A 17,238-nucleotide genomic window follows, 5' to 3' on the forward strand; every position below is an offset into this window, starting at 1 on the left:
AAAACATTTAAGTTGTAGTGAAACAATATAGTTAAAGGAATCTTTTGACGTAGCATTGTGGGCTTATTGCACCCACGCGACGTCAATGCAGCATTAGTTCCGCGGAGGGACGCTTCTGGGAAAGAGAAATTGGTACAGAATCTGTACGATAAAAACATGGCGCGTGCCTCGTTTGATTTACTGTAAATTATGACTAACTCCCAAGAATATTCTTGAAGTTTTTGTGTACACTAGGTTCGTCACACGGCTTCACCCGATTAGGATTCTTGAAAAGCTCACCTTATGGGGTGTAATTAAAAAATATATAGTTATTTCTTACATGATATTTACATATTTTTATATTGAAAACGATGATTTTCGATGTAATACACAATCATTTAATAACAACAATACACAATAAAATTGGCTTTTATTGTGTATTAAATTAAACATTTTGCTCAAAAAATATTCTGTTATGTCCTTTGACAGAGTATATACGAATTTCTATTCGAATAAGCGAATATAATGCTAAGACTGAGTAGCTAGTAACAACTTTACGAGTATTCACAACGATCAATTTAATTGTCAGCTACGGACGGACGCTACTAATTTGATTGCCGCGGAAAAACTAGCAAAAAACGGTCCGTTTTAAATTTCACAAATTACAGCCGTCATATGGGTAGCGATTGTAATTGCGCATTACTCGTTAACCCTCGAGCGGCTTATGTTAACCCCCCAGCGGCGAGTTTGGCGGGCGCCGGCGACGCATGTCCCAAATACTTAGGGTCGGCTCTCATTACGCCGCCCTCGGTCGAATCGACCGATGTATTAACACGTCGCATCTCCTAGATGCAAAATTTGACCAATTTGATGGGCTGATAGTGAAAAGTTTGACAGTAATGATACAGCACGTTACAATATACATATTATACACTATACAGTTAGATATAATAAGTGTTTCTAAAATGTTATTATATCTCAACGCAGAATAACGTAAGTTGATACGTTGCGCGTTGGCCCGTGACGGATAACCTAAGCTGAAATACCAAACTTAATTATTTCTATCTATTCCAAGGAATGATACCATTATACTATTATTATTTAGACGTGGGAGAGCCATACTTTGGCACGAATGGGCCGGCTCGACCGGAGAAATACCTCGTTCTCACAGAAAACTGGCGTGAAACAGCGCTTGCGCTGTGTTTCGCCGAGCGAGTGAGTTTACCGGAGGCCCAATCCCCTACCCTATTCCCTTCCCATCTCTACCCACCCCTATTACCCTATTGCCTCTTAAAAGGCCGGCAACGCACCTGCAGCTCTTCTGATGCTGCGAGTATCCATGGGCGACGGAAGTTGCTTTCCATCAGGTGACCCGTTTGCTCGTTTGCCTCCTTATCTCATAAAAAATATATTATTATCATTTTCTGAATACCATAGTAGATTATGGTATGGTATGGTACTTTAAAACAAAGTTCTTTATGATACATAAATCAAAGCTATAGCCGAAGAATTTTGTAGACAAACTAAACCCCATGCAGTAGTGAAATATCGAATTTGTAAATCGACAGTGCATCGCCGAAATCAGTGAGTGTTAAGAGGGCGAGCGGTTGCCATTGTTATAATTTTCAATAAGGGGCGCAATGGAGGGGCATCGATCGGCTGCATCCCGCGTGCATTCAACTATGAATTTCCGTAAGCAACACCCAAGTCCGTCAACTTTTTTCCGAACCTTGATTTATTCCGAGCTGGAATTCAGAAAAGCAAAGCATTTGGGGCCGCTTAGAAAAGCAACATTTGGTATCAACTGTTTAGTTTGGATATTAAACTCAGGGAAACAGAGGGTCATTTGCGACCGACGTCGTTAATGATTTGGTATGAACTTCTAATGTTGCGAGTGTCCATGGGCGACGGTAGTTGCTTTCCATCAGGTGACCCGTTTGCTCATTTTTTTTTCATAAAAAAAAACTACTATCTACCTACTATATAAATTGTATTACTTATTGGTATGAAATTATTTGGATGTAGCTATGTATATTCAAAATCCTGGCACTACCAGCTACTGCGATCGATCGAAACATAATAATTTGGTTTTAAATCAAACTTTGGCGAATAATCTACCATGTCAACCATGTGCATAGTTTATTAGTTATCACAAACATCTATTTACGGGCGAATTTTAACGAATTTCTAGTTTTAGGATTTTTGCACTACCTGATTGAAAATATTGTTTTTACTTTTATCGGAAGCAAAATAGATGAAAAATTTTGTTTTTTTCCTGGTTAGACCGAATGTTACATTTCCTTCGAAAAACGTTGTGGAAGTATTGAAATCTGAAATTTTCTGAAAATCTGAAATTTGAAAAATATTGTAATCTCTCAATAATTCCAATCTACTTTTTCTTATCATTTATCGCAACAATAATATTATTTACAATCAGAAGTCTCGAGTCACAATATAATCCATATCTTGAGATTACAATACATATTATTATAATTATAACTTCTGATATAAGTCATAAACTACAACCCAAGGCCTTTACTCAAAACCCTAAACCATTCTTGAATAAAACAATTCACAACACATGCCATGGGTATACAGCCACCCGGGGTTCTATTAAAATACAAACAATGGCCTTACCCTAACTAATATCTGGACTAAATCCCTAATAAGTATGCCATTGTATGAGAGGGCCGTGGCCGAAGCGACAAAGAGCGCGTTATACCGATCTGTCAGATTTATTATTATGTAGCTGTTCATTCACAAGCGTCCCAATGCCACCCAATGCAATCTCAACCTTGATGCTTGAGGTACAGGGTTAAGTTTACCTTGTTTTGAATCTTGTGATGTAGCACCTTTTGTGTCTGTTACGTCGTGTGGTGAGTCTGGGCATGGAGGCTCACCGAACTTGCCACACTCCCCTACAACTAGATTTGCAGTACGGTTATAATACTGTGGCAGTCATTCATTACGCGCGCGCCACTGTTTGATGCATAGTTTGAACTTTAATTGGTTTTGGGACAGGATGGGTTTTTTATGCATTTTAGGGTTAATTAACGGGTTTGCTTAGAAGTTGTTGGTTGGTCACTACCGTGTTTTTTATGTGTATTTCAACAAGTAAAAAGTTCACTTCCCTGGTTTTTTTTTTGTTTTTTATTTTTTATTTTGAACGAAGTAGAACATTTTCATATTGACGACATATAATAGCACAAAGAGTGTAACAGCACAAACTAGCTGTCTCGACAAAGGTTGTTTTGCTATACATGGCATAAATAATAATTAACCTTGGAATTGGATAAACAATTTAAATATTGATGAGCAATGAAATTTAAATATTATATTTCGATAAATTTTGATGCTACCATCATATCCGATATGGTCTAGTGGCTAGGATACCTGGCTCTCACCCAGGAGGCTCGGGTTCGATTCCCGGTATCGGAAAATTACTTTTTGTATTTTTACTAACTGACTACATGTTGTACAGTCACTAGAGTTAAAATTCCTTAAATAAATATGACTTCTTTTTATATTATATAAACTTTATGGCACTAGAATTAGCTAGATGTGAAACTAGATTTGCTTAGAAGCTCTAGAACAGGGGTTCCCAAACTTATTTTATCTACTGCCCACTTTGAGAAAAAAAAAGGTTTTAGCGCCCCCTTTTGTTTCAATTTGAAATGTACCCAGATGAAATGAAATTACAGATCACCCCCCAAGCCTCTACACGTCGCCCCCATTCTTTTTCTGGGTCCCACATGGGCCCTTTAGATCTTCAGGGCCCACAAGGGGGCGTTATCGCCCACTTTGGGAAAGGCTGCTCTAGAAGTTAGAGCGCACGAGAACTGTACAATGTTCTGTGATACAAAATAATAAAATAGTATCCTATAGTATCCTTTTTCGATAAAAAAAGGCAGAAAATAGAATGTATACAGAATTAAACTATCAAACAGTCTATCCGCATTCCGCGTTAAGAAGGCAGTCGAAATTGATCAATGAGAAGAATAAAAATAATATTTTGTCATAATAATAAGCAAGCAATTTATTTCCAAGTATACTCCTGAAACGTCTAATCTCCTCAACAGAAAAAAAGGAAACAAGGGATAAAATCTCGAAAAAGGCTTAAAGATTCCCTTAACGATTAAAACGGTGCTCAAGATCGCTAATGAAGGTGTTTCACTTAGCAGCACTTGCCCCGTTCCCACTTGCCCTGTTCTCACTTCCCCCGGTGCTCTCACAGCTCTCACAAGTGTAGTGTCAACAGGGCTAAGTGCTGTGTCTTTGTGGGGGAGGGTGACACTTCTGTAGAGAGAATCGGGAACTTTAATAAGACATGTGTTGCATTAAGATAGAGTGCATAGAGAATATTCCATCGCAATACAAGGAGTATGACCACTGTAGAAAGTTATGTCAGACTGCAGACACGATATTAGAGATAATAGCTAGTCAGACAGTACGACAGATAATATTTAATCAAACTAGTAAACATTTGTACAGTTCCCTAAAAATAAACCATTTTTAGAGATCAAGCAATCATTAAGCAATATAAAAAAATGGGAGAAGATTAAGTTACTTATAACTTATAATAAAATACTGTGTATTTTTTATTATACTTAAACTCCGGACTCTGATTTTTTTTCTGTAAAAACTACGTTTTTATAGAGGTTACCAAAAAGCTATTACGCATTATGCGCAACAAAAATATACCTATCGAGTGCAGTTATCCTCAATACTATGGTCGTATGGTGAACATACAAGTTTTTTATCGTAGTGCAGTAGGGGCAGAGACAATAGCGGCTAACTACCCCTTTCTTGTACCGGGGGCCGGGGGAGGCGCGCTTAACCAAGCATACACTGCGTTTTGGGCGCCCTGTGGGTACAGGCGCGAGCAACGGTGTTATGAGATATTTAGTTTATGTGTTGAAGAAAATATAATAATACGAGCTTTTGCCCGCGGCTTCGCTTGAGTTAAGAAGTATTATTATATACAAACTTTCATCCCCTATTTGAACCCCTTGAGGTTGGAATTTATCAAAATCATATCTTAGCGGATGCCCACGTCATAACATCTACCTGCATGCCAAATTTCAGCCCGATCTGTCTAGTGGTTTGGGCTGTGCGTTGATAGATCACTATGTCAATCAGTCACCTTTGAGTTTTATATATTACATATAGATATATAGATATAGGTAGATAGGAGAAGATTGCTAAAATTAGAAATGGCTCAATAGTTAACTTTCTGCTTTTAAATATGTATAGCTTTAGAATAAGTGAACTACCCACATCAATAAGTGTTGTTGTTAGCTGAGTATTATATTGTTAAAAGTGAAAGGATTAATAAGTTAATTTTTGCTGTACATAACTATACATGTGAACAGCCCGTATGATAAACTGTCGTAATTGATATTTGGGAAATAAGGAATTGAACTGAATTCATACAATCTCGTCTCTACGGGCCGGAAATCTTGGAAAATATGATATGTCATAACCAGTGATCGGAGTAGGTAGATTGATTTTTGCTACTTGCATCATAAATGTTCATAGAAAGGATAACGTGGATAAGCCATTATTCGGAAAGTCATTCCAGTATTTCCGGACTCAATCAAAGATGGTTTATGTTGGTAATCCATACTATACTAAGATTATAAATGCGAAAGTGTGTCTGTCTGTCTGTTACCTCTTCACGCCCAAACCGCTGAACCGATTTTGCTGAAATTTGGTATGGAGATACTTTGAGTCCCGAGAAAGGACATAGGATACTTTTTTTCCCAGGAAAATGTACAGTTCCCGCGCGATAAACGAGTTTTGGCGCAGCGGAGTTGCGGGCATCATCTAGTTTACCATAATTTTAATGATTTATGGATGAAATCGACGTAATTAAAAGTCTTATTTTTGAAAATTATACAGCTACTTACTAATTTAAATTTCGGTTTAAAATATTAACGAAGTCCGGGATTTCGAGGGAATGTCCATATTGTTATGTACGTTTCGGATCGTTGACCTCATTTCAATCTACCTACTCCGATCACTGGTCATAACTCATAAAAGACTTAGAACAACTAAATCACCTACTATAATAGGTACTTACTTAATATATTTTAAAAATAGCTGTTGCCCGCGACTTCGTCCGCGTCAGCAAAATGTGATAACAACGATAATAAAAAAGAGAAAAAAAAACCCTTTTTAAGATCCCTTTATAAAAAAAGTTAAATATATCCTCCTCCTTTTTGGAAGTCAGTTAAAAAGTAGCCTAAGATATTCCTTACTACATCAGCTATGTGCCTAAAAAAGTCCCGTCAAAATCGCTCCAGCCATTTCAGAGATTAGCCGGAACAAACAGACAGACAGACAGTCAGGCATATAGACAAAAATTGTAAAAAATGTTGTTTTGGTGTCTGTACCCTTTTATTTATATGTGTATAGATGTATATTGTATAGATTATAAACCAAGGTTTATTCTGAAAACATAATATAGAATGAAAGAAAAAATATGTGTTTATTGTGATTCTGTTCACGAGTGTACCAAAACTAGTAGGTCTGTCAGACCCACAGTACAGATTTAGGGGCGCAAACCGGATCCCCAAATTGAAATGTTTTATTTGGCCCCCCGTTTTATACCAACATTAATTGATAACCAAATTCGTGTGCACCGTATGACAGACCTTTAATATCATTTGGTTAAAATTTAACCGTAACGTTTAAGGTAACACTGGGAGAATTAACATACTGGTTTCTTTTTAAAGCACTGGCAATCAAAAGACGTTTTACTCAATAAGATCTGGAGCAGCTTGCACACTGCGACGACACAACGCAAAAACTTGCGATGCGGATAGCGCTGCAAGTGTCATGATGTTATATGAGACGAGATTTTTTTCTCTAATGCTTGAAAAAGATGAGATTTTTTTTCTTATGATTGAGAAATATGTTATTTCTAAGCTGAGAACTTACTAGATGTTTCTTACAATTTTGCTCCACCGAAATTTGTTGTAACGCTAACGTTAGTAACGACACTGAATTAGTAACGATCAAGTTTAAGCACAAAGAGGTAACAGACAGATAGATAAACTTTCATATTTACAGTATCAGTATTATTTTAATAAGACTTGTAACGTTGCGTTAGAATCGTTACAACGTTAGATACTATAATTATGTTGAGAAACAATTTGACAAGAAACAAATAAGACAGTGCGTTTCGATAAGCGCAGCGCGAATCCGCAGATGTTTAAGACCGCGACGACGTCGCGGTTTAGTGTGCAAACCAAACACTTTGTGAGTTTATATAACACACAATCAAAAGATGTTTTACTCAATAAAATGAGCCCAAAAAACACTATTTAAATTGATTTGTTACTTTTAAAACGTCTGTGGATGGGAATGAGGTTACGGTTGAAAAGAACACCAATTGGATTTGGGAACCAGTTTCTTAAGTTAGTGTTTGTTGTGTCGCGGGTTTGACTCGCAATAATATTTGCTAAGCTTTCAAGTATAAGATCAATAAATATTATACGTCAATTCTGTGTCGATTTTTTGTCCAAAAGTCCATCAAAATCTATACATATAATAGTATAATAGTTATCGTGATGTTTTTCTCGATATTAAGTTATCCGAGTAAACTGATGTTTTTCTCGATAATGAGTTATCCGAGTATCGTGATGTTTTTCTCGATAATAAGTTATCCGAGTAAACTGATGTTTTCCTCATATTATAGAGTACATACTTGCAACTTTGACACCTCTTCGTAAAAGATTCTAGAGTCTAGCTTTTGTGTGTTTGCTTGTACAGAAAAAGGTTGCATTGTAAGAGAGTGTAATCTTTCTGCAAAGTCTCATCCCTAAGATAGTTCGGTGTCTATAACATTTCAGGCAAAGCTTGTGGCATTCCAACGTTACTTGTAACTGTGACTTTTTTTCAGAAGTTTTCAGTAATAGTAATTACCTCGTGTCGGCCATATTTCGCCCGTGACGGAACCGCGCGTCGATCGCACTGTCCATATTATCGCAATGATATCGCGATCAATCGAACCCCCCCGTCGGGGTGTGTCGGGGGGTTGCGGGGGGGTCGGTGCAAATAAATGTATCTGCCGGGCGGCGGGCGGCCGGATAAATACGCAAATAATACGAAACTACAAAAATCAAAACCCATCCGCCACTCTGACACAATGCAATCGATGCGATTGTTGCTCTACTCGATTTATTATACTTCAAGTTAGGTTAGTCATTAATACGACAATTTTATGTGCAAATATCATTATATTGTAATATGTATTTATAATATTATATCATTATATTGTATCAAGAGTTCGCGTCTCAGAGCTCAGATGCAAACCTTATGCATCATTCATGTGCTGAAGTTTGTGAGTTATCAGATGAGTGAAGTAAGTTCAGAATTCAGATGAGTGAAAGCAAACAGCTACATTTTAGAATTTAGATGGTCAAACAGCACATGGTTACACTGACCAGTTTTTTTCTAGGCTAGGCCGACTGAATTTCAAAAATGTCGTATACATGTTTATACGGCATGGGCATTTAAAATTATCTATTCCAGGCGCTACAGAGTACAAACTACAGTCTTAGTATCTAAGCACACTAGGCCGAAAAAACGCGGCTGAAGTTCGGTAATTGTATTTTAAATTGCTGATAATACACCATGCCGAAATTACGTCACGTTATATTTTATGCGTAGCGCATAGTTCGGCATGATTACGCTTGCAATAAGCGTAATCATGCCGAACTTCAGCCGCGTATATTCGGCCTAGTCTGTTTAGACACTTAGTCTAACTTAGAAGAGGGACTGCTCGGAGGACAAGTACTGTTTATAGACTTGAGCTTAATTTTAAATCATTAACAACCTATGCAAAGGCTTTATTTTCTTCGTGCAACGGAATATTACTAACATAGCCAGTCAATAAATTCCAGTGTTAATAATAGCAATCACCAAGTAGAGCAACATTGCCATGCCAAGCGTGACTCGCGAGGCCATTATCAAGCCTATAGCTATTTGCCCCGAAAAACAAACTCTCGCGGGATGTGCGGCGCGGGGGGCGGTCGCGAGGGGCGCGGGGCGGTGGCACGGGCCACAGTAGTAATATCTACAGTAATACGACTTTATGCAAACGGACGAGCTTCACATGCGCCTTAATCTCAGCACGACGCAACTCAGTAAGGACTGCGGGAATTTTTGATCAATAATGAGTTCTAGTACCAGTATTGACCGCGCGTGTCTCTCAAAACTATTAATTAATACGGATTTTTGATAATGAGATCGAAAGCATTTCGTACGTCGCAATCGAGGCGTAAAATTTCGGTCGCCAATTTATGAAACCGATTTGTTATTCTAACAAAACCAAACTTTTTTAATAAATGCACCAAAAAAATTGCACCAGGAATTTTTATTGAAATCTTATCAATTTCCGAATCATATTATTATTTAAATAAAAAAAACTTGAGAGGTGTCAAGGGACACCCGAATGGAATGAAGTTATTTCTTATGTTCAAAAAACATATTCTATACATATACACTCAAAAAAATATTTAAAAAAACGCCATCTACTGACGCCCAGGAAACTAACAACGCGTCGCTGTACTTTATTCTCAAAAACGTTGACAGGAATACTATCAACGCCCTCTGCCCCTACCATGCAGGTACTAATAAAAAAGTGTCGTTACAACTTTTTTAGGGTAGCCCAAGGCGCAACGCGCGATAAGGAACTATGTTCCAAAAGTAGATTTGCAATCACAAAACACACGAAACACAAAGTAGTCAAAAATTAAAATGCCCTGTCTAGTCAAAAATTAAAATAGGGCAGCCCTGTCGCATGTGTACAGCGCGGTTGTAGGCATTTATTTCTGGAAAACCGCCGATACATAATACTGTAGATATACTACTGTGGCGGGTAGCAGGGCGCGGGGGGAGGACAATGCAGCCAACTGCGCGTTCACAGCCCCCCCTCGCAGCTGCGAGCTGCTCAGCTGATCAGCTAATATTACCTAGAATTGATGCTAGCCTGGTAAATACTTTTTATATGAAGTGTCCGATGATGTTATAAATTGGTGATCTACCATCGAAGAAATTGATTAATTAGTTGACGGACCTACGACATTTGGTCGGATTATGTCAATTAATTGTATGTTGTGATTTGGCTGGGTTTGACATAGCCCGACCAAAGTACGTAGTTCCGGCAGATGGCTATGTGAGCTATCGCAATCAACTTATCTAATTGTACTTTGGTTATATCCAGTTTTCTTTAAAATATGCTTTCGAGCAAGGTAATTGATAGCAGTAACATAGCTACTCAGAGCTGTTGCAGCTAGCCTGGCGAATATTATGTTGTAATGTCCATTCAAGCTACATAAAGGCTATAAGTATAGCATATGACTATAGCATAATATGTTTTTTTTTTAAAGTCAGTTGTCCCACCGCTTATTCCACCACTGCATTCTGCAACTTCTGTGTTGCTCGTCGTGCTAACGACGAGCGTCGGAGCGACACAGGAGTTGCAAATCTACATAGAGGTCCCTGGGTTGTAGGCTGTAGGCTGTAGTAATAGAATATGTTCGTATATTTTGACGAAACATCTTATTCATATTACGTTCTTAGACAATTATATTACTATGAGACGTGGGAGAGCCATGCTTCGGCACGAATGGGCCGGCTCGACCGGAGAAATACCACGTTCTCACAGAAAGCCGGCGTGAAACAGCGCTTGCGCTGTGTTTCGCCGAGTGAGTTAGTTTACCGGAGACCCAATCCCCTACCCTGTTCCCTTCCCTACCCTCCCCTATTCCCTTCCCTTCCCTACCCTCGCCTATTACCCTATTCCCTCTTAAAAGGCCGGCAACGCACCTGCAGCTCTTCTGATGCTGCGAGTGTCCATGAGCGACGGACGTTGCTTTCCATCAGACCGAACCGTTTGCTCGTTTGTCCCATTATTTCACTGCACTACTTTTGGAAGACGAAAATATATTATTACTTATTTTGACACCCCTATTCTGTACATTTGTTCTGTTATGTCTTCGTAGGTTCGTCGTATAATATCTGACGGCTTGTTTCGGCGACTATAAACATCTGTAAACCTTTGTAAACATTATGCAGTAGCATTTGTTTATTGCACCAGCCCTCATAGAAACCAAGTGCTGGCCTGTATTGTGCTATTGTTTTGTTTTTATTTTTATAACACTTTTATGATCTCCACGACTTCTCATAGTCGCTGTGTTTTATGACATTTTGTGAAAGGTGGCGAAATGAACTTCTATATAGGCACAAACTCTTGCTATGACACAATATTTTCTTACACATGTAGCGTATGTCTGTCTGGTTTTTCTTCAGCTCAACTGCTCAGGCCAGGGGTTCCCAAACTGAACTGTGCGCCGCAGCGCCCTGGTACGCCGTGAAAAGGCAAGAGGGGCGCCGTAGCCCGTGGGTCGATTTACTACATCATTATCCGAAACCACAAAAAATATAAAGTATGTAAAGCCGGTAGATGATTAAATATTTGTAATTTAACTACTTTTACCTAACTGAAATAATTAAAGGTGTTTATTATTATTTTTTATGAAATAAGGGGGCAAACAAGCAAACGGGTCACCTGATGGAAAGCAACTTCCGTCGCCCATGGACACTCGCAGCATCAGAAGAGCTGCAAGTGCGTTGCCGGCCGTTTAAGAGGGAATAGGGTAATAGGGGAGGGTAGGGAAGGAAATAGAGGAGGGTAGGGAAGGAAGTAGGAGAGGGTAGGGAAGGGAAAAGGGTAGAGAATTGGGCCTCCGGTAAACTCACTCACTCGGCGAAACACAGCGCAAGCACTGTTTCATGCCGGTTTTCTGTGAGCCCGTGGTATTTCTCCGGTCGAGCCGGCCCATTCGAACCGAAGCATGGCTGTCCCACGTCAAAACGTTTATATTATATGGTTTCTTTTTCTAATACCTAGTTAACCCGGCGTCATGGGGGCAGAAAAGTGTTACACGGACGTTGGAGTGGGTCTCACATACCCGTGTGTTAGATATCAAAATCAGTCCAACATTTTATAATAATCAATTTATTTTATATGTTTATATTAAATTCAATGTGTATTTATATGACTTAATGAAACATAAATATATTATATAATGTTTAACCATATTTAATAGAGCTTTAAAAAAGAACGACAAAAGTCAACAAAATATTTCTCCTCTACTTAAATGTTAGTCTATTACTAATTAACAGTCAGTTTTAATTTTTTAATGGCACTCATTTAAAGAATACTAAAATATTTTTATAAAAAATTAACAAATAATCACATTTAATCATTATTTTTGGTGCAATCAGCACAGAAAGGTGCAACATGTTCTAAGCAAATGTGTTTGGTGCAAGTTGCAACTTTCGCAAATGAAATAATTCGTTTTACGTTCTTTTTTGGCTTAACAGTCTTAGCTTCTTTGCCGGAGGTTCCCCTGAAGATTCACCAAGAAATTTTTCAATAGGCGTCTTGTACTAAATTGTACCGTCTTTGCCACGAACTAGCCGTTCAGATACAGTACAATGCTCTTCCGACAATCGATTACTACCTGCACGCGAAGACAGTGGAATGTCATCATCGCCAGAGATATTTTGCTCTGCGTCACTAGGATTACTAGGTTTACTCAAGAGATCTTCTTCTTTGTATATTTCCTGGTCTGACGAGGTAGACTCAGAGTCCGAGTTCCGACTCTTGTAAAATTGAAAGAATGGGTTGTCGTTTTTCCTCTTCTCAATCCATTTTGAGATCCATCAGATCACCGGTGATCGCGACAACAATAGAATAACAATAGATTTCCAAGAATCCACGATCGAAAGATCGTTGATTCTTCGATGCGTTTTTGTAGGTAAGTACTTCAAGTACTTACCTACAAAAAACGCAAAGTAATTAAGTAAGTACCTACAATAAATAAAATACATTTTATCTATAAATCATCTAATTTTATTGTAAAACACAACAAAAATACAAAAAGAAATGTTAAAAACACTGATAATCATTAAAATAATGTCTGTGTAAGATGTCCTGAAATTGTAACACTGACTGCGGGGATGGGTCTCACATACCTTATGCAACTTTGGGCCCCTGTTACTACCGCTGCGGCCGTCGCAGGACTAACGCATTACCTGTGACTCATAGACCAACTCAACAGCTCCAGCTATTGAGAAATTTGGCAACGCTGAACGCATGGTAACTGAATTACAAGTGAAATAAAAAGTGATGGGTCTCACAGACCCAACCCCCATGACGCCGGGTTAAATAGGTAGAGTAGTGAGCCGTGACAAAATATTGCGACCTGCAACTGCGCCGCAGGCTGAAAGAGATTGGAAACCCCTGGCTTAGGCGATTAAAGTGCATCAGTTAAGGATTCAGTAATAACGAGTTGTGAACTGGTGGCTCAATTTGAAACTAATCAGAATCGAGAAATTTCGACGTTTAGTCAACGCGATGTCGATTTTGATTCGAGTTTATCTAGAATACGGATCACGATAACACGATCGAAGCTTGACATCCAAAATCGACATCTTGTCAGATTCGTAAATAGAAATCAGTTTCAGAAATAAGGCCCATGAAGCCATGTCTCCTGACTTCTATAGTCTATGGATAGATGTAGTAATGAACGTCATTCAATTAACTTTAATTATACAAAATTAATTGCGCCACACTCGTCTAGACAGACCTGTCGATGGCCGGCTAACTAATTTTAAACTAATTTGTTATTTACTTACTAAAAAAAAGTTGTAAATAACTTTAACAGTGCCGCTTTATCTTGTGTCTAGACTCTAGGTGTAAGCTTACTTTAACAATGAAATAAAAAAAAATTAGAAAGTAAATAAATTTTAGCTTAGTTTTAAATTTTAGCTGGAATGGAGACCAAGGCTGGGAAATCGGGGTGTAGGTCGACTTCCAACTAGGTGGGACGACGATCTCCGCTTAGTTGCAGGCCCATGTTGGATGCGAGTAGCAGGAGATCGGTCATCTTGGCGTTCATTGAGAGAAGCCTATGTCCAGCAGTGGATGAATATAGGCTGATATGACGATGAGCAATGACACATAATAAATATTAAGGATCGTAACAAAATTATCCCCATCATCATGGAACTTTGTTCACATGTTTTTGGAGAGATTTTTTTTTTTATGAAATAAGGGGGCAAACGAGCAAACGGGTCACCTGATGGAAAGCAACTTCCGTCGCCCATGGACACTCGCAGCATCAGAAGAGCTGCAAGTGCGTTGCCGGCCTTTTAAGAGGGAATAGGGTAATAGGGGAGGGTGGGGAAGGGAAGGGAAGGGAATAGTTGAGGGTAGGGAAGGGAATAGGGTAGGGGTTAGGGGATTGGGCCTCCGGTAAACTCACTCACTCGGCGAAACACAGCGCAAGCGCTGTTTCACGCCGGTTTTCTGTGAAAACGTGGTATTTATCCGATCGAGCCGGCCCATTCGTGCCGAAGCATGGCTCTCCCACGTATAAAGATTAGAAGCGTAGTGTGGTATGTAACGCAAAAAAGATCTTCTTGCAAAGATTAATTAACGAAGCTGAAGTAGTTAATTAATTGATTAATTCATAGTATTTTTATTCACTTAACTTTTTACTTCCCAGTAGTGCCAATATGACAATATTTCCACCGGAAGCTTAAGCCGAGCGTTCGTATTTTTCAGGCGATTCCGTGAAATATTAAAAACAAAAGTTGTATACGGTATTAAGTTAATCTGGGAGGAGGTGGCGGGCCGCGATACCCGTATCGAACACCGCAGTGTACCGAGTATATGGAGGACAATATTCCACGTATATTTCAGGAAATACTTGGCTACATACAACGTACGCTACATCTATTATTTACTTAAAATAAAATAAAATTTATTAGACACTACATAAAATCAAGTAAGGTGAAGCGCCTGCTACCCTATACAGGTTAGGAAACCTGTAGTTAGGGCTAGCAGTCTCTTTTCCCCTAAATACAGAACATACAATTTTTATACAGTATTAGCAATAGTTCCTTAATTACAATATAATAAACTTATGTATTCTATGCATAAGTTTATTATATACTTACTCTATGATTATTATTTAGTGCATGGCATGGTCTAATTTAGGTACAAGTTCTTTACCGGAAATCCCGGACTCGGTAACTATATATTTTTTTTTAATTTACTTATTATTATGATTACGAGATACAGAACTTTATACAAATATGTATTAATTATATCAAGTTTTGTGTCTCAAATCTCAACCGTAAACAATATATTTTTTTTTTTTATTTATTTCTTGTTATTGTACAGGCTAAACTAGAGAGAGACTTATTTTAATCAAGAACTATTATTTTCATAATCTACAAACTTACAAAGTCTTAGTTATAAAAAAATTAATTATATTATGCTTCTTATAGTTTTTAATTATTGATCAATTTTATGCATTCACAATGAACCCGTGGCTGGCTGTCAATCTCCTCAGCCTTCCAATCTGTCCAAAAAGATAAAAACCCATACATATCAATAAGGTGCCGGGCTCCCGAACTATTGAGATGTCCTCGAAATTTCCATACAAATCGTTTCGCCACGCCGCTCTAGAGTCACACTTCATAAATAATTTTAATATTTGCCAGCCCTTTACCGGCATATTGTCAATCTAGCCGGGACTCGTTTACCATGCGACTATATTGACTTTAATTTTTTTGCTTTTTCGTTATTAGTTTTTATATTACCACTATTAGTGACTTTGTATGTTTTGTGAAATGTATGCTGTTATTTGTTATTGTTTTTTTTTTATTTACGTTACAATTTTTACGAGTTCGCATTTGAATAGATCTACGCCGTAAATTTTTTTAGGATTGAAAACATAGTGGCTCTACTTATACTTGATCATATTCTTAATATCAAGAGAAGGAATTTCTTCCATATTGTGATGATTTTAAAATTCATAAAAAAATAAAAAAATAGATATTATTATATTATGTACCTACACAATATAATAATATCTATATTTTTTTTATTATCTTATTACCTAATAAGGAGCTAAGGAGGACCTACCTACCTACCTAGACCTACTAAGGAGGAGCCTTCTTTGCTTGCGAAGAAAATTTGCTCTGTGTATAGACTTATAACTAGATAATAGATATTTAAATACAACATTTTGTCCTATTAAAATTTTCAAACGTAACAGACGTTGAAAAATTCGCTTAACAGCAAAGGTAAAATTTTGTAGTCTGTGTACACGATGCGGATCTTTACATTTCTAAAAGGCCCATACCTTTATAACACCGGATACACACTTTTAAAAATCCACACCTCTAGATAAATGACACTACTCCCTAGTTCATTTTCTCCGCGCCATAAGGCGCGTGCACACAGGCAATAAAGGAGATAAGGCGCTGTCTCCGTCTTATTGGTATGTAAATAACCTATTCAGCGTCACAGATTGAACCGATACGCCGCTGTGGCAGAGTCTTTACGATGTCCTCATTACGACGCCGACGTAAACAGAGCACATTCATCCTAATATCTGGCCCACATTGAATTTATATTGGTTATCTGGCTTAGACCCTTTATAGTTACAAGAAAACTATACGGTCACGAGATTTGAACTTAGTTTTATCCGCGACAAACGGAAATTTGAAATTGAAAAAAGTTCGATTGTAATCAAAAATAATAATCACTTTTTAGGATAACGGGCTTTAAATGTGATATTCTAACGATTAAGCTACTTAGCTTCATTTATCGACATCCATGTTATTGAACTAAAATTTGCGTTAAATTAAAAATGTTCACGTTTTTAATTTACAACGCATAAAACTTTCTAAACGAGGAATTTGCTCACCACACATTCCGACCACTTCAACTCCTGTTCCGCCAGGATCAACAACAGGAACAACCAACCATGAAAACACTTTGATAATATTATGATCTTCAGGGTACCCAATGAAGAAGCTAAATCTTTCTTGGAATCCGCAAGACGCAACGAAATCAAAGGAAAGATACGAGGAGTAGGAGACATACTAAATACCAATTCCTGACTTTTACTAAAGTCTGGAATCAATACCAAATATCAGATCTTTTAGCTCCGCAACATCGGATTTAAAATGCAACCCAAAATTACGAATATACAAAATTATTCCCTCTCCGCCTTATCGGACGTACAGCATCTAAACCCAAACATTACGATGTTTATCGCCAGGTACCGGTCGGACGCAGATTCAGAAAGATAACCGTATCATTAGCTTAAAAAGCCCCACCAACAATAACCCGGAATAGTTCGCAAAAAAACAACAATACTTTTC

At 38.0% G+C, this 17,238-nt stretch overlaps 1 non-coding gene across 1 annotated transcript; it reads left to right on the forward strand.

Moving 5' to 3' along the window:
* Positions 1-3,345: 3,345 nt before the first annotated feature.
* Trnae-cuc lies at positions 3,346-3,417 on the forward strand. Its single transcript has one exon. It is a non-coding gene; the product is annotated as a tRNA-Glu (tRNA).
* The last annotated feature ends 13,821 nt before the right edge of the window (positions 3,418-17,238 follow it).

Source organism: Aricia agestis, chromosome 17, assembly GCF_905147365.1.
Source record: "Aricia agestis chromosome 17, ilAriAges1.1, whole genome shotgun sequence".
Classification (NCBI taxonomy): domain Eukaryota; kingdom Metazoa; phylum Arthropoda; class Insecta; order Lepidoptera; family Lycaenidae; genus Aricia; species Aricia agestis.